General features: G+C 44.1%; 1 protein-coding gene and 2 pseudogenes across 1 annotated transcript in view; all 3 read right to left on the bottom strand.

Annotated features, from left to right (window-relative positions):
* Positions 1 to 10,333: 10,333 nt before the first annotated feature.
* On the bottom strand, positions 10,334 to 12,196 carry LOC120107631 (annotated as a pseudogene).
* The window catches only part of LOC103699904 (G-type lectin S-receptor-like serine/threonine-protein kinase At2g19130), a 34,553-nt gene continuing 19,480 nt past the window's right edge, over positions 11,171 to 26,243 (bottom strand). Inside the window, exon 3 of the transcript XR_005509338.1 lies at positions 11,171 to 11,519. The gene's annotated coding sequence lies outside the window, so the exon portion shown is untranslated. The remainder of the gene's footprint in view (positions 11,520 to 26,243) is intronic.
* On the bottom strand, positions 11,177 to 16,369 carry LOC103710727 (annotated as a pseudogene).

The raw sequence follows: 26,243 nt of genomic DNA, 5'->3' as shown, positions 1-26,243 counted from the left end.
TTGATGACTGCTCATATGCTCTTGTGATTTCACCTCGAGCCATGATTATATCTTGTCTCATGTGCATAATACTCTCTACTCCACTCACTGAGTATTCATATACTCACTCCCCAGTTTGGTGTTTTTGATTGCAGGGCAGGTGCTGTATAGAGAGGAGCAGGATTAGAAATTACCTGCTAGCTGTGCCGCTCCATAGTATAATGTAGAAAGAGGTTTATACATTTTGGTGTATTATAAACCTTCTGTTGTATATAGTGTATAGTTACAGTCACAGATTCTGTTGTGGATATGGGTTTGACCATGGATGGAATGAAAACCAGATTTTTATACAGATGAGTTATATGCCTGTGATGATGTATTGATATATATTGTCCAGGTTCATTATGTGACAGATTATGTGATTGTTGCTCTGATAGATAGTGCTGTTGTATGTATTGAGATAATCCTGATAGATCACTATAGAAAAGGTGATCATTTTGTGCATGCATCATGCCAAATTTTCAGAAATTATTATTGATTGATAGGTAATAGGGTTCTACGTGGTGGCTGGTGGCCTTATACCTACCCGCACCCTAGGACTATCGTGGCGGCCCGCCGGAACGGGGCGGGGGTCGTGATAGATCTATTTTCTTTGTGAAACACGATTATCTGGCGATGGGCTTGGCCGACTGAGGCGGTGCCTGGGGAGGGGCTGGGAGACCTATGCAGTCGATTCCTAGGGGTTGTCTGGTGGCATTTTGGTCTTGTGGAGGCGAGGGGTGGCGACAGTTGATGTTTTTCACAACTGCTCTCAACAGGTAATTATGATTGTATCGGAACCTGATGCTGATCTGTAGGTGTTGTGTGGTGTGTACGCGAGCACGGATCACAAGGTTAGGAGAGCCCTCTAATAGGAGATCACCAACCTGGCTGCCTAGGGTATCCGACGGTGGTAGTTGGTGACTTCAATTGTATCCAAAGTGAGAGTGACAAGAGAGGAGGTGCAGTCTTCACGGATAGAGTGGATAGGAGGAAGTTTCGTGACTTTGTGTCGCAGAACGGCTAGGTGGACTTAGGTTTCTTAGGACCATGGTTTACCTGGTGCAACAATCAATCCGGCAGCACCAGGGTTTGGGAGCGATTAGATAGGGCCTTTGCATCCCCAGATTGGCTCCTTCCATTTCCTACATGTCGAGTGAGTCATTGACCCCGGATTGAATCGGACCACTGTCCCTTGCTGATCTCCACTTCATCGGGATCTTATCATCGTAGTCCCTTTCGCTTTGAAAAGGTTTGGCTATCGTACCTCCATTCTTGGGATATTGTCCACGACGCGTGGCGTGTCCCGATGCGGGGAATGCAATGCAATGGGTCTCGCGCAAACTAGAAATGACCAAGAGGCATCTTCGCCGTTGGAATCGCGAGGTTATGGGCAACATTTTTCAAAGATTGGAGGGGGTGGAGACTACAATTGCTGAGTTGTAAGGAAAAGAAGACTTAGGAGGCGAGCTCCTGGTGGATGACATGGTCGACCTTCGGAGGCTTTTAGCGATCCACCACTCGCTACTACGGAAGCATGAGATCTTCTGGCGACAGAAATCTCGGGTCCAGTGGGTAAGTAAGGGTGATCGTAATACTAGGTTCTTTCATCGGACGACGGTTATCCGGAGACAGTGGAGCATGAACCACTCATTGCGAGATGGGTCTGGCCACCGGGTGGAGGGTGAGCCTGCCGTCAGACAGGTCTTACTTGACTTTTTTCTGCGCCAAAAGGACGGAGGATGGAGACTCTGATGATGGTGACCACCTTCCGAGGGCAGATGTAGGTATTGATGATGACAAGAATGTAGCCCTGGTTCGGCCGGTGTCAGCATGGGAGGTGTAGGAGTCTGTCTGGGCTCTGGCAGCAGACAAGGCCCCGAGATCTGACGGGTTCCCCCTTTTTTTCTTCGGCAGCATTGGGGTATCATTCGGGGAGCTGTGGTTGATGTGCAGTGCTTCTTCACCCAGGCAGCGATACCTGAGGATTGGAAGGCCACCTTCATCATGCTCATTCCGAAGCGTTAGGAGGCGGTAGAGCCTGATCACTTCAGGCCCATTAGTTTGTGCACAACCTTGTACAAGGTTGTGGCGAGAATAATGGTGGGCAGGATGAAGCCCCTATTGCCAGGCATCATCAGCCAAGAGCAGGGGCTTTTGTAGCTGGTAGAAACATCTCCCACAACGTTATGTTGGCCCAGGAGATGATGTGGGATCTTCAGCAAGCACTGAAGCGGCAAAGCTTGATGGCAGTCAAGCTGGATATGGAGAGGGCTTATGACAGGATCAGATGGAGCTTTCTTCGGTAGGCACTGGAGGCTTACGGCTTCCACAGGCGGTGGATTGGATGGGTCCTGGGGTATGTTCGAGGGCCAAAGTTTTCTATCTTGGTCAACAGCACACAGTCATCTTTCTTCGAGTCCACCATGGGGCTGCATCAGGGATGTCCCTTATCCCCTTACTTGTTCATTATCTGTTCTGACATCTTGTCCCGTCCTTTGTAGGGTGTGTGCACCAGCCGGGAGCTGGAGGCCTATGTTCCAGGATTGGAGGCTGGACCTATTTTTCACTTACTCTTTGCTGACAATTATCTTCTCCTGACTAGGGCGCGGGTTTCTGATGCACGGGTCCTTCGTAGGGTGCTGGCAGGTTACTGCGCGGCGTCTGGATAGAGAGTGAACTTTCTGAAGTCAACCATTCAGTTCGGCCCTAGTACGGAGAGCAAAGTTAAACAAGAGATCCGGAGGATACTGCAGATACCAGAGCAGGAGGGGACACTGATCTACCTGAGAGTTCCCATCACAGGTCGAAGACTACGGGTGGCAGAGTGCTCGGGGTTGGCACAGCGGGTCCTGAGCAAGTTGGAGGGATGGAGGGCGTCATCTCTATCCATGATGGGGGGACTGACACTGGTCAGATCAGTATTTGGGTCCATGCCGGTATATCTCATGGCCAACACTGTGGTATCAAAGACAACTCTGTTGAGGATTGAGCGTCTTCTCTGGAGCTTCTTGTGGGGGTCTCATGGTGGAGGCTATGGGGTGCATCTGGTGGCCTGGGAACATGTCTGCCTTCCCATCAACGAGGGCGGTTTGGAGTGCAGTCCCTTCTGGAGAGGTGTGAGGCTTTTATTGGTCGGCATGCAGCTCGGTTCTTGTTGGAGCCACACGGGCTCTAGAGTCGAGTGATGGCAGCCAGATATGGTTGAGGGAGCTCATAGGTGGCGCAGAGTGGCCACCGAATCTCCTTCATGTGGTGCGAGATTGGGAGGTACTTGCCAACTGTGTCGGCAAACACCAGGTGGCTGATAGGCAATAGATGGAGCATCGATGTGACTGGTGATCCGTGGGTGGATACCCTTTTCTTGAGGTGCTGGCCGACCATGGTGGATACTGAGGCAGCAGAGGGGCTTCGGGTGTGCGACCTCCTAGCACCATGGGGGGCAGAGTGGGATGAAACCAGACTACGATAATTGTTCACGGTATACCTTGCTGAGAGGATCTGGTCCCTTCCAGTACCAGAATTTGAGAGGCTAGACGTTAGTGTTTGGGGTACCTCATGCAGGGCCAGTGTTAGACTGGGAGACCTATCTGGGGTTATCCAGCGGAGGCCGGACTGCACTTGGATCTGGAGGTCCGTGCTCCATCCGAGGGCAGCACTCTTCTTATGGAAAGTGACATAGGACCGCCTACTGATGAGAGCAGTGCTGAGCAGGCGTGGTTTGGGGATCCCTGTGGAGTGCGGGGCTGGCGGTGCAGAGGAGTCAGTGGACCATGTGCTATTCCAGTGCACATGGGCGAGATTGACATGGCAGTGGACAGGGATCCCGGAGGAGGATTGGCGTGAAAGGCCACTTTTCCTACAGATAATACGACAGTGGTTGGCCAGTCCTTAGACATGTCAGGAAGCCATCAGAGCGACTTGCACAGCCCATCAGATTTGGCTGGCAAAGAACGCTCGCACCTTCGACGACCGCAGGATGTCACCAAGGTTTGTTGCGGAGATCGCTCGAGTACTGGCGATGGAGTTCAAACCCACCCTCTCTTCAAATATACTCTTGATAGCTCGGGACACCTGGAGTTCCCTCTTTGCTCAGGCAGCTCCTCGGACAGTGTTTTTCACTTGGGAGCCCCCATCCCCGAGCTTTCTCAAGGTCAACTTTGACAGGTCAGTACTGGATGGAGGTATGCAAGGCAGTGCAGGCTTTATTATACGGGACCCTCACTCCAAGATAGTGGCAGCGGGCGGCTGCAGTTGTTCGACATATCAGTTCCGGAGGTGGAGTTGCGAGCTGCCTGGGCAGGTCTTCACCATGAGCAGAAGGTGCTGCAGGCCGGCTCGATCATCCTGAAGGACGATTCGGCCACAGTCATTGGATGGATTCGGAGGGGTCCGAGTGGTGAGAGCACGGACCACCCCCTAATCCGGAACATTGAAATGATGATGAAGGATGGGGTGGCATTCGAGTAGGGGTGGCAAAATATGACCAGATCCGCCAACCCGACCCATGTTCGACCCGCCATAAACAGGTTTGGGTTTGGTCTAAACAGGATCGGGTCGTAAACAGGTCAATCCGTTTAACCTATTTATTAATTGGGTCGGATACGAGTTTTAGATGTCTGACCCGTTTAAACCGTTTAACCTGTTTAACTGTTGGGCAGGTTAAACAGGTCTAAACAGGTTAAACGGGTTAACCGGGTCTAAACAGGTCTAAATAGGTTAACCGGATCTAAACAGGTCTAAACAAGTCGGGTTGGGCAGGTTAAACAGGTTGGGTTGGGCAGGTTAAACAGATCTAAACAAGTTAAACGAGTTGGATTAGGCAAACAGGTTAAACAGGACGGATCGGGTTGGGCAAACAGGTTACCTATTTATTAAATAGGTTAAACGGATCAGGTTGGGTTACCTTTTTATTAAACATGACCGATTCAGGCTGTAATTTCTGACCTGTTTAATAAATAGATTGGGTTCAGGTTTATGATTTTCTGACTCGACCTGCATGTGACCCCATCCATTTATGATCTGACCCAACCCGATTGCCACCCCTACCTTCGAGACCAAACATGCATTCAGAGAGGCAACAGGGTGGCTGATTGGGTGGTTGCCTACGTGGCCCATCACTCAGGATACACTTTGTGGTCAAGAAAGGGGGAGCTACCACTGGCACTCCGCGATTCTTGGGTGTATTCATACGCACATTGTATGAAGAACCTGTCAAAGCAAAAAAAAAAAAAAAATCATTCAGCAACGTGCATTGCCGAGATACCGAGAGATTAAACACTAAGTCAAAATAAAGTTAGTGCAGACTTTAATTGTTGTGCCTTAGATCAAAATATGATTTGTCGTGCCTCAGGTCTAAAGTATAATATGTTCGTGCTATCAAAAGATACGACCCACGATAACATAAAACCAACATTATATTTAACTTTCAGATCTATCTCAAAAATAATAGAATCAATAAGAATCTAATTTTATCATTTATTAAATAAAACTAATATTAGTTTAGAGCGTCTAAATTCAGACATAAAAACAAAACCCATGATCTTTACTATTTAGAAAATCACTAACTATAATTTAATAATCAACTGAAGAACTAAAGTTCTGCTATGCTATATAAATCATCAAGCTTACTAACGCGAACTCCAAGATTGGACCATCCTTCATTTCTATCAGCCTTATTTGTTTGGATAGAGAAAAAAAATAGAGGTATATGAGCGATATAGCTCAGTAAGTAAACTTTTGTCTGGATAGAGAAAAAAATAGAGGTATATGAGCGATATAGCTCAGTAAGTAAACTTCCACTATCTAACTAAATCAAATATAAGTTTTTGTATGTTAATGCATCGTTTAAAAAATAATAGATATTATAAATAAAATATTTTATAGTACAGTATATTAAAATAAGTCATAAAGCCAATCATGTATGCAAAAATCATTCATAAAATATAGTTCTGGTGTATAGCATAAATAAAACCATAAATTATTTATTATTTAACTATGTCAATAATCAAATTATTACTCTCAGACTAAATATTATGGTCATTATTATATTCGTAATAGGGTCGTAATCGACAAACACCAACTATATATTATTCTCCGCTAGTAGGGTCGTACGCTAACTACTATTACCCGTTAGCATAGTAGTACACCAACTACTATTATCTGTTGGCAGGATCGTATGCCCATTACTATTACCTACTGGCAGGGTCATATGCCAACTACTATTATTTGCTGGCAGGGTCGTATGAAACTAGATATCGATCTGCTCCACTTTTAGGAGCCACACTTGTCAAATCAATTTCTACTTACACAGTACATTTCTCTCAAATTCAGGATAATACTGTTCATGTATTCATGTTTCCAGTATCTGATACATATAGTATCATGCAAGTATATTCATACTAAAAAATTTATAAAATATACCATCACATGCCAAATTAAATCTAGCAATACAAATCACGGTGCAAATTTCAGCAGTGCAAACCAATAATATGTATATATACATAATGGTAACTAGGTATAGATTCTTCCCTCTATCACAATCTAAATCAATCCACCCCTTCTATACTAATAATGTATTTGAGGTTTAATATTATTATAACATTCTGTATCTTGTTGTAGGGTAAGTTTGTACTCCCTTCAGAGAGCCATGATTGGGTGCTAAAGTCCCTCAACCACAAATGGAAAGAATATAAAACAAAATTGAAGACGGACTTCAAGCACGAGGGTATGACAGAGGAGGAGGTTGCTCGTGTGACTCCTCCTGATGTATACCCTCAGCAGTGGAGGGAGCTTGTTCACTACTGGTTTTCTGAAAAAGGACAGGTCACGTATATTGTTTCAATATTTTATATTATATTTATTATTAATATAGATTGCAAATATATACATTGAATCATATTATACTGTGTGCTTTTATTTTGTCAGACATATTCTAATATTGGTAGAGCTGCACGAGCATCTCAAGCAGTTCCTCATACTTCAGGCTCGAAGAGTTATGCGAGACGTAGAAATGAATTCGTAAGTTCTTTTGAAACTATTTGAAATTTTACTAACATATAGCACGTATCATAATATATAGTTTGCCAATATACTTTCCGTATGTGTAGATAGTAGAGCATGGAAGGGAGCCTGGTGAGGTAGAGTTTTATAAGATGACCCACACCACCGAGATGACAGCTTTGTCCAGGACGAGTCGAGAAATATAGTTGTATGTATTCATTTTTTATGTGATCACAATTTTTTTATTAATTTTACTTCTTTTAAAATATTAATGTGACTTTTTTTTTAGAGAGAGATATAGGAAAGAGCTACAAATCTTATTTTAGAGCGTGTCGGAGAGTCATCATCATCCGACGCGGCCAGTCGCGTCGAGGCTCAGGTGTATGCTGAATTGATGGGCCCAGAATGTTATGGTCGCATGAGGGGTTACGGTGTCGGAGTTACCCCCACTCAGCTATCTGCAGTGAGCCGATATACCCAAGATGCCAGACAAGGTACTAGCACTGCAGAGGTTTGTAGTTTGAAGACAGAGATGGCACAGATAAAGCAGTCATATGAGACAAGGATAGAGGAGATGAGGCAGAGTCATATGACTGATATGGCGGAGTTGAAGCAAAGCCAAGAGTTGAAGTTACAATCTTTGCAGGACCAGCTTGACCATATTTCATCCTTTTTGCAGAGATTTGCTCCTCCGGTACATAACTAAATCTATTTGAATATTTTATGTAATTATAATGTATTCTTGTATGAACGTGATGACTTTCGTATTTTTAGTTTCTAAAATATTTTTTTTTCTTGTAGGTTGATGATACTTCATCTACTCGTAGAGATGATGATGCCGACCCTTGATACATATCGTAGATTGTGTACTTAGGAATTTGACTTTTATGTTTTTAGAATGTTTTTGAAGTACAATGTAATCAAATATGATAATATGAATGTAATCAAAGTTCTTGTTTGTGACTTGTATTTTGTTATATATGTGATTCAGTGTATTTGTTTTGTTAGAATTTAATGTACACATAGTATTTAAAAATTACTTTTACAAATTTTTTTTTTAAAAAAAAATTTAATGCCGACGCTTTTAAGCGTCGGAAAAAGCAACTGGCACGTAAACTGGCACGCCTTTAACGACGCTTTTAAGCATCGGCCTAGTCCCACAGTAACCAACCTTTTCGCCGACGCTTTTACGCGTCGGTTACGTCCGCGATGAACGACGCTTAAAAGCGTCGGCATAGGTCGACGACGCTTTCTTGACGCGTCGGCCTAAACCGAGCCCACGCCCACCTGCCCGGCTGCCCGACGTCTTACCCACGCTTTGGGGAGCGTGGCCAGGAGATCTACCGACGCTTATAAGCGTCGAGAAAGACCCTAGAAAGCGCCGGAAAATGTCCATTCTTTTGTAGTGATTGCTACTCTCCACTGCCATTGCAGAGTTCATTGCTTCCACTCATTTTGTCTTATCAACTCATTGAAAGCCCGCCACAGGCCATGGGGTCACAGCACCAGCTGGGAGTGAAGCTCTCATGATAGGAACACACCTCATCTTCATTGATACGTGCAGCATGGATATTGAACTGGTTTGCCTTCTTCTCATCGATGCTGACCTTGAGTGGAATGCTTCTGCTCTTATGCTTCATCTTATACAATCTCCTTCGCACCATCAGAAACCCCAAAACCACAGCAGCTATGGAGCTGGACCAAACTGGCTTCACCCTTAAAACACAGAATTTTTGGAGCTCCAGCGGCAGCTTCCACCGCACCATCGCCCTCTTCTCTCCTCCACTAACCGAGACAGTTAATTTCTGAAGCAATTCTCTTGTCCACCATTTCCACCGACGCATCAGAGTCCATTTTACCAGGCTCCTCCTTCCCCATCACACCTCCTCCAATCTTTTTTTTCCTCCAAGCTTCTCTTTTTTTACTTTTCCCCACGCTTCTGCCACTACCGCCGCCATCTCCCCGGTGCTCTCCGACACCTTCGGCACCTTCCTCCCCTCGGAATCAAAGAGCGCCTGCAGCAGCATCCCCAGGGCCCAGCACCGGTCGATGCCGCCGCCGCTCGTCTGGTAGTCCAAGAAGTCCGCCACGGCGTCGACCACAAGCCAGGCTGGGTCCACCGATCCGGCGACGGCCGGGGCGATCTCCTTCCTGAGGATGGGGAGGTCCCTGTGGCGGGATACGACGAATCGCCAGAGGCCGGCGGAGTCCATCCGGCTGGAGTACCAGGGGAGGAGCCCCGGGAGGTCGTCGTGGGACTTAGCGTTGGAGGTCTCGATCTCGGCGAGGACGACGTCCTGGTGCTCCTGGATAAGGGCGGCGGAGGCGGACTTATAGTCGGGGATGGAGGGGAACATGCCGGGCGATGGAGCGGCTAGTCTTGAGCTTCGCGGGCGAGCCGCAGCGGCTGCGGGGCGCGGGACGCTGAAAGAGCACCAGAGCTAGGGCTCCGACTGCGACCACCGCATCCCGGCGAGGTCGTTGCCGATCCCGTCCTCGGGGCTGCCGCGTAGGTCCTTCGCCCCAACCACTGCCGACGGTGAGGCGCCATCTCTCTCCCCCTCTCTGTCTCTCCCCTGCTCGGGTTACAAGCCCTATCCACCGAGCTCGGCACGATCGGTCGATCGTGGTCGCCCAAGCAGACGCTAATGGGCCAGCCTAAAGAGGCCAGGCCCATTAGACCAAAATAGGTGGCTATTACCTTTCCCCCGTCACTTCAAGTATGCTCCATCGTTGCCTCTCCCTATTTTACTTGAGATGGTGGAAGCGAGCTAGTATAGAGTGCAGGGACACGCACGAGACTGGGCAACAGTGAAGACTGTGCTCGTAGCTTATCACCATTGAACGGAAGCCTGTAAGGTTGCTGCTTCCAGCATCTACGATATTGAAGAGAGGCACAAGCCAACAATGAGCTTGCTCATTCAAAGTCCGGTTAACCCTAAAAGGAATCGACTGAGTTTTACAGGCGAGCATGCCACGTTTATCTAATCAACTCATTTTGATCATCTTTCGCAAAAGTTCATTTGATGGAGATGCTAGTATTTTGCACCTGCTGTGCAGGTGCAGGTGCACGTGCACACCAAATAAGAAAAAACCCAAGGCAAGGGGAGAGGTGGGCTGGGCTACTGGAGAGAGCTTAGCTACGAAAAGTGGGATGGGATTCATTGAAGAATTTTTAGAGAAGTAAAAAATTCCTTATTCAAGCAAGAGAGATCTATGAATTCCATGGCTCTTTTTAAGGGAAGGAAAAAAAAAAAAAAACATATTTATAAAACCATGCATATTTGGTACAAGAGATCGAGGCGCTTTATCCTACATTCATCCACTCAACTATCATACAAAAGACATTCCACTGAAGTACAGCTAGCAGAACAAAAACTTGTCTAATCCATGGTTTCCTTGTCTTAGATTCAAGTCTTCACAGCTGGCCTCACCAGCCCCAACCCTGTGCCACTACCCAAATGTTTAAACTCCGTTGCTTCCAAACGATCCCCATGTCCTGCGAACCCAGTCCCTCCTTTCTCCAAGCAAATTAAGTTCCTTTAATTCCTTGCACTCCTTTCCAGAGACTTGGGCTTCTTCTGTTCATTGCTTCTCCGGTACAATGGATTGCCTCCTGCTCTGACTCCTCTTACAGATATGTAAGGTTTTCTTGGAATGTTTTCCCCCTTGTCCAAATCATGTCGGCCTTCAAAGGAGTAGCCATTGCTTATAATTTTTATGTATCGTCAATGCTTTTCTTGTTTCGTGTCTTCTGATTATGCACGCCACCATAAACTTGTTTATATAAACAGTATTGAAAATTATTGATTTTCAATAATGCAACTCAAACTACTGCCACCCATTTCTCTTCAACAAATAGTCAATATAAGAGTTGAATTCAGATTCATAAAAGCATATTCTAGGTTTCCAACAAGCTGAAAAAGTAACTTAGATAAACTAAAAACTTTTCTTATGTGAAAACAGAAAAGAAATATCTAAAGAGTCTAAGACTGATGAGAAGGAAGCACGATTTTTCATCCCTATGCCTGTTTCAGCAAGCGTGGTATCCAAAACATTTCAAATCAATACTGGTCTGAAATAAATCTGATACTAGGTAGTCATATTTGGGTTCAAACAAAATATTTTAGTTCAAGCAAAGGCCAATGTGTTCAGATGAAAGAGTTGAAACAGTCAAATTATCCCAGAAAAAATTTTAAAAAGCATGTCCAAATAAGAATAAGAATTACAAAGGAGGATGAGGAGTGAGCTTATCTGCTCGAGCACAGAATATGTTATAATCACCGTCTCAGCAAACACACAATTATTACATTTATAAACCCTAATATTTTATATTTCCAGCATTTTTATGCTGAAACTTTCTCGCCAGATATGAAATTTTCACACCCAGAACTACTCCCAATTTTGCAAATTGAGAGATGGCCTTCAAAGCTATTACAATCAAACCTTGTCTGAATTACCTGGCCTCCGCTATATGAATCCTCATTGATGAATAATTCCTATAAAAGGCAGATCTATGTACAAATACTACAAAAAAAGAGATTAAACCCACCCATCAACCAAACTACTCCATCCCGAAACATAACACAAGACAAAGATGAACAGTACACCAAAGACTTTCCAAAGTCCGAAATTGCGGAGCAATATATACAACATCGCCAAAAGAGAGGTCAAACCAACCCACCAATCAAACCAATCCGCCCTAATTTTCCCAAATTAGCAGATTTGAGGCAGATCAAATTCACTTGTCAATGAGACCTACCACAACCCTACATCAAAACTTTCAAGAGATTCGATCTTGACCCTAGAATCTCAATTATATAAAAAGGGCAAAACAGATCAACGAAAGAGGATAAAAAAAAGGCAGCAATCAGGATCAGAATAGCAAGAATCAGAGAGAAGAAGACAAGGGAGAGTTAGGGCACCTTTTGATGTCCTTCTTCTGGGCGAGGAGGCACTCGAGGATGCATTCCTTGCAGAAGACGTGGCCCTTCTGGCAGCAGAGGGGGTCGATGAAGGGCTTCAAGCAGAGGCAGCAGGCGTCGAAGGGCTTGATCGAGTCCTTCCCAAGGCGCTCTCACTGCGTCCCGAGCTTCCGCTTCTCGTCGTATCTGAAGAACGGGAGGTCGTTGCTGTTCTTCGAGTGCCGGTGCGGCATCCCCTTCTCCCCCTCACCCTTCCGTGCCGATTGAAATTCTCCAAGAAGAGGGGGGAAAAGAAAAAAACTAACCAGATAACATATGCCAAGCTATGGTAAATTAAAGATAATGGAATATGCATGGGCAATACTGATCGGACTTCAGTTATATGGAAAATACGAGGATTTAAGTTATTCTTCACTCAATTACACGAGGACAAGAAGGGTGTGTAACTTCACATCTGAGTACATGACACCTTGACCATCATTAGTATACCAATTACTTATGCTACAAGAACATTAAACACTTCATAGACGTGGAATGAAGCTACAACTTTGTGATACTATTGGAAAATACAAAGTGGACTCACTTTGATGGTATGCGGAGCTTGGAAAGTCTTGGGCATCTTCACACATTAGAACTCCTTGATGCTGTGCTTTTAACTTGAGAGCCGATAGAAGTGGTACTCCGTGTCTGGGAACTTTGATTCGATGACAAGTCTGAGAAGAAATTTATGTTCTCCGGGCTTTCCGCAAGAATTTGAAGTGATCTTGGAATAGGAGGCATGTTCATTTCTAGAAAGCCCTCTAAAGTTTGAACAACCTGTCCCATCGTTGGCCTGGATCTTTCATCATCCTGAATGCACCAGTAAGCAACTTTGCAAGCTCTTTCGAGCTCTTCAATACTCACAGCATCACCCAATCTATGATCTACCAAGCTTTGGACATCCCCTTGCACGAGTCTGATTGCAGCCAATGCAGGAAAAAATGCAGCTTTCCCTTCCTCTGTCTGCTCTAAGTTTCTTCTGCCAGATATAATTTCCAAAAGCATCATCCCGTAGCTGTATACATCAGCTTTGGCAGTGATGGCTACCCCAGTTAGCCATTCAGGTGCGAGATAGCCTCTTGTTCCTCTCATCGTAGTCAATACTCGGCTGAAATCCCGGCCTACAAGCTTTGCCAAACCGAAGTCTGCCACTTTTGGAACGAAGGACGCATCCAGTAGAATGTTTTCTGGCTTTATATCGCAGTGTATAATGCAGTCCCTGCACTTCTCGTGGAGATAAGCCAATCCTCTAGCAGTTCCAAGAGCAATTCGGCGCCTAGTGTTCCAGTCCAAGACCATGAAATTGTTCTGGAACAGCTGGGTATCCAGAGAACCCTTTGCCATGAACTCATAAACCAGCAACCTTTTGGCGCCTTCGGAGCAAAACCCAAGAAGCCGAACCACGTTCACATGCTGCACCATTCCAATCGTTCTCACCTCGGACCGGAACTGCTTCTCTCCCTGACGAAGGCCTTCAAGCTTCTTTACAGCTATGGCGGTCGAATCTGGCAAGAACCCCCTTGAACACCGAACCGAAACCTCCTCCTCCCAATTTCTCCGAGAAGTTCTTGGTGAAATGCTGCAGGTCGCTGTATCTGAATGGCACCAGAACTCTCCCTACTGCTTTAACAGCATGAATCCTCCGCCTCTTCCCGCACCTCCAGATCAGCACCCATACGATAACCACACAAACTACCAAGCCCGCAACCGCACCGGCGATGGCCCCGACGACCGTTCCCTTCTTGCTCGTGGAGTCCGGCAGCTCCGAAGCAGCCAGCTCCGAGGCAGCCAGCCGAAGGTTAAAGGGTTTCTCCATACGGTTCATCGTCTTGCTCCTGTAGATTGATCAAATCCCCGTACCACACGGAACATCCATTACTAAATGAGTAAGCGGTACAAGAGGCAATTATTCAAACAGGCTGATGCACAATCTTCAGCACTCCCAGCATCTAAATTCTGAGCATTTTCTGGCAACCTCATACCATCCATCGGATAAAACTTATCTTTCCCGACATTCGCCGAGTTGTTGCTGCTGCACTGTAATGGAGTTCTCCTCACGCAACCCCCTGTTCGACCCAGCAAATCCCATTCGGTCTGGTTCCGCGCCACGAAACCCTTGACGCATTTGCAGAATGTCCCACAGCTCTCGCTGCAGCTCCCGAACGGCCCGCAGAGAGAATACACTTCGCACAGCGCTCTCGGCTGGTTCCATTCTGGGGAATCTTCGATCCATGTCAACGGCTGGATCCGCCCCGAGATGTCCATTTTAAACCCCGAGATGACCGAGGGATATTTAACAGAGTAAGTGAAATAGCTCTCGTCATCATCGGTAACGTATTTGAAGTCGTAGTTATAATTCGCCGTCATCTCCGGCGCCTTACTAAAACATATTTCCATACCAAGTCCCACTAGTCCAGTACGTGACAGACTTATTCCACTGAATGATGTACTGGCTGCTTCCATTGGGGTCGAGCTCAAGGGAGAAGATCCCAGGGGCTGGGTCAGCTGAGCTCCTCCAGGAGATGAGGCGCTGGTTCTGTTTAGTCACCTTGTTCAGACCGAGCTTCCCTTCGGGGAGCCAGGTATCGATGGGGTGGTCGATGCTCTGCCACAAGATCCTGGAGGAGTTGGAGCCATCTGCAAGCACAAGGTTTCCAGTGTCTTGGAGAACCGCTACAGTGGAGTTGGCGGAGATGCTGGCGTTAGTGGACCAGATTTGGGCTTTGGACTCGTTGAGGAGAACCAAGTTTCCATCGTCGGAGATCCTGAGCTCGGATCTGGTCTTGTCTGAGACAGGGGTTTCTCTGTTCGCTACCCAGACGGAGGTTTGCTGTGAAACTTTTTGTACCAGATGCCTATGTAGTATTTGGAGGAGTTACTTGGAGAGAAGAAGCCCAGAACGAAGTTGCCTCCTTTGGAGGTTAGCTGCCAGTCCATTGAGATGGAGGAGTTGGCTGAGATGGTGTCAACTAAGAAGGAGAGAGGGGTTTGGAAAGCTAAGACGAGGAGGAACAGGAGGAGAGAGAAGGAAGGGGAAGGAAAGGGAGACGGGGTTTTGGGAAGAGCCATGGCTGCAACGCTGTGAGATGGAAAACAGGCATAGATGAGGGAAAGGGGAGGAAGTAGAAATACTCAGGAAAAATGATATTTTTTTAAAAAAATATGACAAATGATTTTATTGACTCGCAACTCCGACTCATTAGACTTTGACCAAGTCATGGTGCCAGATTACTAAAAATATCACTTCTTTTTGTTTCAAGTATTTAGACTGAAGTAGCCACTTGACTAAGGTACTATTTGAGGAACTTTTGAAGAGCCAAAAAGTACTTTCTGGCCCTCCAAAAGCTCTTTTAGATAAAATAGGAGTGTTTGGTAAAATGATATATTTTAAAAAATTGGACAAATGATTGTATTGACTCGCAACTCCGACTCATTAGACTTTGAACGAGTCATGGCGCCAAATTACTAAAGATATCCCTTCTTTTTGTTTCAAGTGTTTAGGCTATAATACCCACTTGACTAAGTTGCAGGAGTTCGGAGGATAAGAGTATATTGGGCCGAAGTATATATAGAGCAATTTATTTCTCAAGTTAAAATAAATTTAAAAAAGACTACCAAGTGAATTGGTGCAGGGGTTCAAGCGCAATGCCTACCTGGCATTGTACTTGGACAGTGTTGGTTTTTGAGGATTTCAACAATAACGTATTGAAGCTGAACCTAAATTAATGATTTCAAATCCATTATGCGCAAGATCAGAATTAGAAGTTCGCTTGTTCTAGATCATGTTGAATCTTGTAACGTTAATAGCTTAAGATTATGAGTGAAATTTACTGTTTAATGGTTAACAACAAAAAATAAACCTCTCGAGATGTGTTGAAAATCCAAACATCAAGTATATCTTAACAAGCCGAGTAACCTGGTACCACTCAATTCCTCCTACTTATAAGTATTTTATGCATTAAGTTGCTATGTGAGCCATTCCTTTTAGAAATAAATACCTAAAATATTAATAATTTTGCTTGTGATTATTGAGCATCCCTAAAATTATTGTGTTGTTAGTTATTCATAGCAATATATTATGTTCTAGACATCTACAATCACAGCAAGTGCAAATGAAGTTGATCTCATAATCTTCTGAGTATCCATTGCACATTTCTAGTGCTACCACATCTGATGTGGTGCACCAATTTTAATTTTTACCTATATTTTATATTTTAATAGTACTTGAGGGGAATATGAAAAGTACAAGATAACAAGGCTCAATTAGAGAATCTCAACAAGTATCACTACCCAAAAAAAAGAACATTACCGACTCTTATTTGCCGACGCTTATTCCAAGCGTCGGCAAAAAAATTTTTCCGTCAACATTTGCCGACGCTTTTTAAAAGCATCGGCTAATGACGACGCTTAAAAGCGTCGTCGAAGTTAATATGTAATTAACGACACTTTTAACGACGCTTTTTAGCGTTGTTAAATAACGACGCTTAAAAGCGTCATTAAAAGCGTCGTCGGAAGCCAAAAAATTATCTTATTTTAGTCCCACATCGGCGGATCTGAAAAAAAAAAACTTTTTATATAGCCAAACCCAACCACGGATGGAATGAAGGTACCGATCGGGGAGGTTGTTTGTATTTCTGAATAGAGGAGGAAAAGATGCAGACCGCAAATGGTATTTTTTTGCAAATTGGAATTCGCGACGCTTTAAAGCGTCGGGAATTCGCGACGCTTTAAAGCGTCGAGTAATAGCGACACTTTAAAGCGTCGCTAAATTGGAATTAGCGACGCTTTTAAAAGCGTCGGAAAATATTTTTTCCACTGTAACATAGGCGACGCTTTACCGACGCTTTGAAAAGCGTCGGGATGGTTTCTACCGACGCTTTTAAGCGTCGCTAATAGCCAAAAAAAGCGTCGCTAATGTCCAAGTTTCTTGTAGTGTATGGATGAGTAGATAGTGCACTATTCCAAAAAAGATAGTATATTAGAAAAATTATGCTTGAAATCTCTCCTGCAATCATACACGTGTCTGTGACAATGATCAGCAGTCAGTCATATAGAACACATATTCAATCTGCTTAATTTTTACAATTTAATCTTCTACAGAACATGTCAAGTATTAAAACTAAAATTTAATTTATAAAAAGAGAATTTCTTTTTCTTTCCTCAGGAAGACAGTAGCTATCTTGCTCTAGAATTGAACCTGGGATCTCTCTTGAGGGAGCAATGGATCCCAACCAGCAGATCTATCGAGATAGTGACTCGAAAAAAAAAAAAAAAAAAAAGCTTTGCTTCCACTAATCTTTCATAGACTATAATTTTTTTATTTTTGTGAGATAGAAGATTGCAAGCAAACACGGCGCCCAAACAGCTGGCAAGACCGGTAACGTCCTGTTCCTAAGACCTTGCTAACTATAAGGACCATTTCGTCACTTTAGCCTCTGATAAAAGTAAAAGCTTCGGGAAGGAAGTGTTAGATGTATGCCCTAGAAGCCAATTTGGCTGACACATTGTTGATTCTAGGGACATAATTTTGTACTTGACTATTTATTATTGAATAAATAAAAGGCATCTTTTTCATTCATATTGTTTATGTGTCTATGAATCGTCCAAGAAATTAATAAGATGATGATACATATTCTCAAGAGTTGAGAATTTGAGCCATGTATCATTGGTGATTAATTTCTAAATGCTCCTGATCAAAGGATCATCACGAGGACGGTGATCGATCCGATCAGTGCACAGATCACTCTCCTTCTGGATGGACGAGACTTGAGTCCACAGTGTAGGGACACTGAAGTGATAGTGCAGGTGCTTGTTAGAGAACAAGGGTACTGAGCGTGACCAATACAAGAAGTCACTTGGATGTCTATCCACTCGTCAGTGACTTGCTTGATGTTGCAGTAGTGTGACTGGTCCTTTGACCTGCGGCGCTTCGGCTACTCACAGTGAGGTTATTGTAGTTTGACTGCACACATACATGGTCTCTAGCCATATGGGTCCATGCAGTGTAGATTGGCTGCAGTAAGTTCACTGTAGGAGTGGGGTATGCACCTATATGGAATCTATCGACCTTGATAGATAAGGAGAGATCCTATGTGATTTATAAGACTGAGTTCGTAAGACCTCGGCCGGGGCAGTATGCACAGTGGAGAAAGAGTTTTTCACTATCGAACTCGAGTCGAATAAATCTTGACATATGACAGACGATGGGGTTTGACGAGTTGTCCATGACCTCCGTCCTGTAGGGATCCACGATAGTAGGACTGTATCACATGTTTAACTGCACCTAGAGGTTCATCATTCTATTCTGCTGGGTAGCCACTACATGCTGCTAGGTGTCACTGGTGGATGGTGGGACTCATAGGGATTATCTTGATGATCGATAAACCCTAATGAGTTGAGTTGGAATCGTTCCAACCCATTGAAAGGAGTTTTCAATGATATAGTGATAGAGATCACAATATATCTCACTACCAGTCAGAATAGAACCTATGGGGTCACACACACTAGAAGTATTGACCGATCCGATGGTTGAAATCGTGATTAGGAATCACAAGAAATCAATTTGATTGATAAGAAGTTGAAAAAGGAACAAAGGGAATTAATTAATTGGACTTGAAACAAGAGTCCTACTTCGGGTAGGATTCCTAGAGTCCTAATTGGATTAGGACTGGGAATCCTAGTTGGAGTAGGACTGGGATTCCTATTTGGAATAGGATTCCTCAATCCTAATGAGATTAGGAGTTTTGAATTAAAAATTGGATTCCTACTTGGAGTAGGATTCCTAGAAATCCTAATTGGATTAGGACTTCGGATTCAAGTAGAGTCCTAATTGGATCAGGACTAAAATTAAACAAATCCTAATTGGATTAGGATTCCTTAAGTCCAAATTAATTATTAATCTAATGAATCAACATGACTCCTAATTGGATTAGGATTGAAGAGTTCAATTGAGTCATGGTTCATCCAAGTCCTAATTGGATTAGGACTAGTATAGATTGAACCCAAAATTGGCTAATCCTAATTAGATTAGGATTAAACCATGAGAGAGGCACCTAATCCTCTTTGGAAGAGGATTAGGTTAACCAAGTAAGAGGGACATCAACCCCTCTCCACTTGGCTAGGGCGACATGAGGAGCTAGGGCCGGCGCCCCTTCTTAGGTAAGTTGTCATGGAACTCCTAAATGTTAGGAGCTCCAATCCCTTTAAGAAGAGGACTAGGGGCCGGCGCCCTAGGTATTTTTGGATTCCTCTCTTCCCTTGGTGCCGTGGCCACCCTCTCCCTCCCTTGTTTCAGCCGACAGCAAGGAAAAGAAAAGAAGGTGCTTGACGGGTCCCTTCCTCCTCCAATCCTTCTTCCAACGCAGGGAAAAGAAAGAAGGCTGCAGAAGCTGTGTTCTTCTTCCTTGAGTTCCTTCTTCTTCTTCCTCCTCTCAAGCACTTTCAAGAGTTGAAAGAAAGAGAAGAGATCAGCCATCGAAGGAGTCTTTGCAAGGGAGCTAGCACCCCGGGAAGACAAGAAAGCTTTGATCGGTTCTCTACTTCGTGTGGATACCCGTAGAGGCCGGACGTTTGAACGGCTTCAAACGAACCCTCTTCCAAAACCACGAATTCAGATTCGCGGTGATCATCTACCCGCGCAAGGTGAAGATTTGATCTTCCTATTAGTTCTAAAAGTTTTAATTCTTACCTAATTACGAAAGGTCTCGAAACAAGCGTTCATGCGATGAACGTCGAACCCGTGCATGCCGATTCCGCTGCCATCTGAAAATTTTTGAAATATCAGCGGCATGGGCGGGTTCCCAACAGTGGTATCAGAGCCTAGGCTTCGTAGATTAAGGTAAGAATTAAATATCTAAAGGCTTATTAGATCTGAAAATTGAATGATCATGCATGCTGAAAAATTCTGCATGCAGATTTTTCAGGGGTGCTGATTTTTGCATGCTGATTTTTATGTGATAAAAAGATGATTCTAATTGCATTGTTAATGGGATTACAAAGTTTAGAATCATGATTAGCATGATCAGCGACCTATGTCATGATATAATCAGTTAAGTTTCAGATCTGAAAATTATAATTGTAGCATACAGTGATGATCATAGGATTCAACCCCTTTTGGTATCAAATGTAATGACCTGCGATGTGATCTGCGATGTCATGTAATTTTTCAGATGCTTGCAAGCATCTTATTTGATGTTTTGAGAGGCCTGCGTGCCTCCTAAAAGGAGATGTAAATTATTTTTATTTTTATTTTACATCTGGTTGTATTTCTGTGATGTGATGTACATCAACGATCAAGTCGAAGACGAGGCATGAGATGAAAGGTGATCCAAGCGGTTGATGGCGATGGGATCAAGGGTTGATCAAGGATCGAATCAAGGAGGCTTGGATCCAATTCAAGAGTTGAAGACCACTTGATCGATTGATGTGCATGTGCTTGTAATACGACCTAATTAGAATCCATGATCATCACCTAGTTAAAGTTTAGCTTTAATTATTGCCGCGATTATAACTGCCTGCAATGCGCCGTTTGCATGTGATGTGAATGAGAGTCGGGTAGATAGGTCTACATGTGATGTAGCAAACCCAATTGAGACCTAAATCAAAACCTCCTCAATCAAGTCGAGAGTGAACCGACATGAGCAAGTCATATTAGATTAATTGATCTAATTGGTGTCTAGGAAAGCATGAAAGGTGGTTACTTAATTAGGACCTTACTCTCTGAGTAAGGGGAGCCTCCCACCTGCTTACCTGGCCAATTGTTCGATTACCTCTTATGAAAGGCTCAAGTTGCAAACACTAAGACCTGATTAACCAATATTAAGTCAATAGGTCTTCCACTGTAGTAGAGCTGCTAAGGCCTTTCTGATGTTGACTTGTCTCGGCTGGATACAGTGGTCAAGTTGCATTGGGGGGCTGGACCTCTCTATAGACATGAGATGTTGTAGGGTAAAGGTGGGGTTGGGCACCAATAACTGTTAGGTGAGGACCCAATGACGACTTTATTCCTACGGTTATACAGTGGGTCTGACTTAACTAAGAAATGAGACCAATAACTGTTAGGTGAGGTCTTCATGGCTTAGAGACCAAGTTACACTGCAACATGCTTGAGAAGCATTGTACAAGAGTTGTACACTCATCCATCTATGTGTCACCAATAACTGTTAGGTGAGGTGGCATGTAAATTGGTGGGACCGCAGTACCCACTAGAAACCCTAGTCGTGTGGGATTTCCGTTTTCCTACCAGGGGAGTGAGGAATTCGAGAAAATAGTGGGAGTCATATTTGTTCTAAAAGACCTTATGACAGATTAGGATCAAGTACAAGAGTCTAACTAGAATCTTTACTCTCTGCAGATACAATGTCGGCTTCAAACCCTTTGACCCGTATTCTTGAGACCAACCGACTGACTGGAACCAATTACAAGGACTGGCTTAGAAATCTCAAAATAGTTTTGGAATGTGAGAAGATAGGCTATATACTCGATTCAAATATCCCCACATTACCAGCACGTCCCACTGATGTTCAGCGTGAGATGCATAAAAAGTGGTTGGATGATGACATTAGAGTAAAATGCTATATGATGGCATCTATGTCTAATGAACTCCAATGCCAGCATGAAAATATAAAGACTGCTAGGGACATACTGGCACACCTACAAGAGTTGTATGGTGAGCAGAGTCGCACAGCTCGTTTTGAAGTGTCCAAGAGGCTTTTCAAAGCGAAGATGCGCGAAGGGCAGTCTGTCCATGATCACGGTCTGACCATGATCAAGGACCTAGAGGAGCTTGAGAAGCTCGGTATGGACATGCACAAGGAATTGCAAGTGGATTTGATCCTACAGTCACTTCCTGATTCATTTGGTCAGTTTATAGTAAACTACCACATGAATAAGATTGAATGCACTAAGACTGAACTAATCAACATGTTGGTAACTGCTGAGGGAGCCTTGAAAGGTTCAAGGGGCAATGTCCTCGCTGCTGAGTTGACTTCTGGTTCCAAGAGAAAGTCTACTTGGAAGAAAAAGAAGCCTGCTAAGAAGCAGAAGAAAGACAAGAAGCCAAAGAAGGAAATTCAAAAGAAAAAGGCTAACGACAAAGGAAAATGTTTCCACTGTAATGTCGAAGGCCACTGGAAGAGAAACTGTCCTTCATACCTCGAGAGCCTGAAGAACAAGAAAGGTGACACACCTTCAGAAGGTATAGACTTGCTCATAATTGAAACTAATCTAACGGTTTCTTCTACTTTCAGTTGGGTTATAGATTCTGGTTCTAGTGCTCATTTGTGCACTACCATGCAGGGTCTAAAGGAAAGTAGAAGGCTGGCAGAAGGTGCGGTAACCCTTCGGGTTGGCAACGGGGCAAAAGTTGCTGCTGTGGCTGTGGGCACCTACCATCTACGACTACCGTCTGGATTTAGTTTAAAACTTAGAGACTGCTATTATGTACCTGTTGCTAGCAGAAATTTGATTTCTGTTTCATGTCTAGCACAGGAAGGTCATGTTTTTACATTTGACAAAGACTGCTGTTCTATTTATTTAAGAAATAAAATAGTCGCACGTGGTTTTATGATTGACAGTCTCTATCGTTTACATATGGATGTATCTGTGAATGTTACCGAGCAAGATGTGAGTGCCAAAGGATCCAAAAGATCCAGAGATGAGATAAACCAAAGATATTTGTGGCACCTCAGACTTGGCCATATTGGAGAAGATAGAATGAACAAAATGGATAAAGATGGGCTCTTAGGCTCATTGACTTCCGAGTCATATCCAGTTTGCGAGTACTGTCTTCAAGGAAAAATGGCTAGACTGCCCTTTGTAGGACATGGGGAGAGGACCACTGAAATACTTACCCTAGTACATACAGATGTATGTGGCCCATTCGATGTGCTAGCCAGGGGACGTTATTCTTACTTCATTACCTTTACCGATGATTATTCACGGTATGGGTATGTGTATCTTATGAGACACAAGTCTGAATCCTTTGAAAAGTTCAAAGAGTTCAAAAATGAAGTAGAAAAACAAACTGGAAAACCTCTTAAGGCTCTTCGATCAGATCGGGGAGGAGAATACCTTAGTGGGGAATTCCGGGACTATCTCAAAGAAAACGGCATAGTCTCACAATGGACACCTCCGGGTACACCTCAACTCAACGGGGTGTCAGAGAGGAGAAATCGGACCCTGTTGGATATGGTCAGGTCCATGATGAGCTTCACTGATTTACCTATGTTCCTTTGGGGAGATGCCTTACTCACAGCGATTTATTTATTGAATAGAGTTCCCTCTAAATCCGTTCCTACCACACCGTATGAGATATGGCATGGTAAGAAACCAAGTCTGGGTCATCTAAGATTTGGGGATGTCCGGCCCACGTCAAGCGACTACAGGCGGACAAGTTAGAGGCTAGGACCATAAGTGCTCGTTTTATAGGATATCCTAAAGAGTCATTAGGATACAATTTTTACGTCTCAGAGGATCACAATGTGTTTGTGAGCTGTCATGCCATCTTCTTGGAAAATCAGTTTATCCTTGATAGAGGCAGTGGGAGGAAAATTGAGCTTGAAGAGAAAGTCTCTGAAAAGCAACGAGTCATGGATCCTAAAGAACCTATTCATAAGGAGCCAGTACACGATGTCCCTCAACCACCTCGTAGATCTAGTAGAGTCTCCCATCCTCCCGATAGATACTTAGGTATACTTGAAGAGGATACTGAGGAAATGTTCCTAGTGGGAGATAGGGATCACATACAGGATCCCAAAACCTACAACGAGGCGATATCTGATATCGATTCCGAGAAATGGCTGGAAGCTATGAAGTCAGAGTTAGACTCCATGCATTCCAACCAAGTCTGGACCTTAGTAGATCCACCAGAAGGTATTGTACCTATTGGATGCAAATGGATCTACAAGAGGAAGATAGGTTCGGATGGAGAGGTAGAGACCTATAAGGCAAGGCTTGTGGCGAAAGGGTATAGTCAGCGCGAAGGTATTGACTATCAGGAGACCTTTTCACCTGTAGCCATGCTAAAATCCATCCGGACATTGCTTGCCATTGCAGCATTTCATGATTATGAAATCTGGCAGATGGATATGAAAACTGCTTTCCTGAATGGATATCTTGATGAAGATATCTATATGGAACAGCCTTTGGGTTTCACTTCCAGTGATGGAGATCACAAGGTCTGCAAGCTGCAAAGGTCCATCTATGGACTAAAGCAAGCATCTCGGAGTTGGAACACTCGTTTCGATGATGCAATCAAAACGTTTGATTTCATCAAAAACGAAGAGGAACCATGTGTTTATAAAAAGGTTAGTGGGAGTGCTGTCATTTTTCTCGTACTGTACGTAGATGACATTCTCCTGATTGGGAATGATATTCCCATGCTAACCTCGGTCAAGGTCTGGTTGTCAAAAGAATTCTCCATGAAAGACCTTGGGGAAGCATCCTATATTTTGGGAATAAAGGTCTATAGAGATAGATCTAAAAGGATGCTTGGCCTTTCACAGAAGATGTACATAGAGGAGGTGCTGAAGAGGTTCAGCATAGAAAACTCCAAGAGGGGTCTCTTACCCCTAAGGCATGGAATTCATCTCTCCAAGAAGATGTGCCCCAACACATCTGAGGAGATTCAACGCATGAGCAAGATTCCTTATGCATCGGCAATAGGAAGCCTCATGTATGCCATGCTATGTACACGACCTGATATAGCTCTTGCTGTGAGTGTCACAAGCAGATATCAGTCGAATCCAGGTGAAGAACACTGGACAGCTGTGAAGAATATTCTTAAGTACTTGAGAAGAACTAAAGATTTATTCTTGGTTTTTGGAGGATCATCAGAGTTAAAGGTAGAAGGGTACACAGATTCAGACTTCATGACTGATGTCGATGACAGGAAGTCAACATCTGGATACGTGTTCTTGTGCAATGGTGGTACGGTGAATTGGAAGAGTTCTAAACAACCGATCATTGCTGATTCTACTATGGAAGCCGAATACATCGCCGCCTCTGAAGCTGCTAAGGAAGGCTTCTGGTTCAAGAAATTCATTGCAGAGCTGGATGTGATGACATCAGATGCCATAACACTCTACTGCGATAACAATGGCGCCATAGCCCTTGCTAAGGAGCCAAGGTCTCATCAGAAGTCTAAGCATATAGAGCGGCGCTTTCACCTCATACGCGACTATGTGGAGAAGAAATATGTAGAGGTGCAGAGAGTAGACTCCGCGGATAACGTGGCAGACCCTTTCACTAAGCAGCTGAGTCAGCAAAAGACTGAAGCCCACCTTGAGAAGATGGGCCTAAGATATATGACCAATTGGCTTTAGTGCAAGTGGGAGATTGTTAGATGTATGCCCTAGAAGCCAATTTGGCTGACACATTGTTGATTCTAGGGACATAATTTTGTACTTGACTATTTATTATTGAATAAATAAAAGGCATCTTTTTCATTCATATTGTTTATGTGTCTATGAATCGTCCAAGAAATTAATAAGATGATGATACATATTCTCAAGAGTTGAGAATTTGAGCCATGTATCATTGGTGATTAATTTCTAAATGCTCCTGATCAAAGGATCATCACGAGGACGGTGATCGATCCGATCAGTGCACAGATCACTCTCCTTCTGGATGGACGAGACTTGAGTCCACAGTGTAGGAACACTGAAGTGATAGTGCAGGTGCTTGTTAGAGAACAAGGGTACTGAGCGTGACCAATACAAGAAGTCACTTGGATGTCTATCCACTCGTCAGTGACTTGCTTGATGTTGCAGTAGTGTGACTGGTCCTTTGACCTGCGGCGCTTCGGCTACTCACAGTGAGGTTATTGTAGTTTGACTGCACACATACATGGTCTCTAGCCATATGGGTCCATGCAGTGTAGATTGGCTGCAGTAAGTTCACTGTAGGAGTAGGGTATGCACCTATATGGAATCTATCGACCTTGATAGATAAGGAGAGATCCTATGTGATTTATAAGACTGAGTTCGTAAGACCTCGGCCGGGGCAGTATGCACAGTGGAGAAAGAGTTTTTCACTATCGAACTCGAGTCGAATAAATCTTGACATATGACAGACGATGGGGTTTGACGAGTTGTCCATGACCTCCGTCCTGTAGGGATCCACGATAGTAGGACTGTATCACATGTTTAACTGCACCTAGAGGTTCATCATTCTATTCTGCTGGGTAGCCACTACATGCTGCTAGGTGTCACTGGTGGATGGTGGGACTCATAGGGATTATCTTGATGATCGATAAACCCT

The sequence above is a fragment of the Phoenix dactylifera genome, unplaced genomic scaffold, assembly GCF_009389715.1.
Source record: "Phoenix dactylifera cultivar Barhee BC4 unplaced genomic scaffold, palm_55x_up_171113_PBpolish2nd_filt_p 000931F, whole genome shotgun sequence".
In the NCBI taxonomy this organism is placed as follows: domain Eukaryota; kingdom Viridiplantae; phylum Streptophyta; class Magnoliopsida; order Arecales; family Arecaceae; genus Phoenix; species Phoenix dactylifera.
Note: the sequence above shows the minus strand (reverse complement) of the source record. Positions and strands in the feature narration are given on the sequence as shown.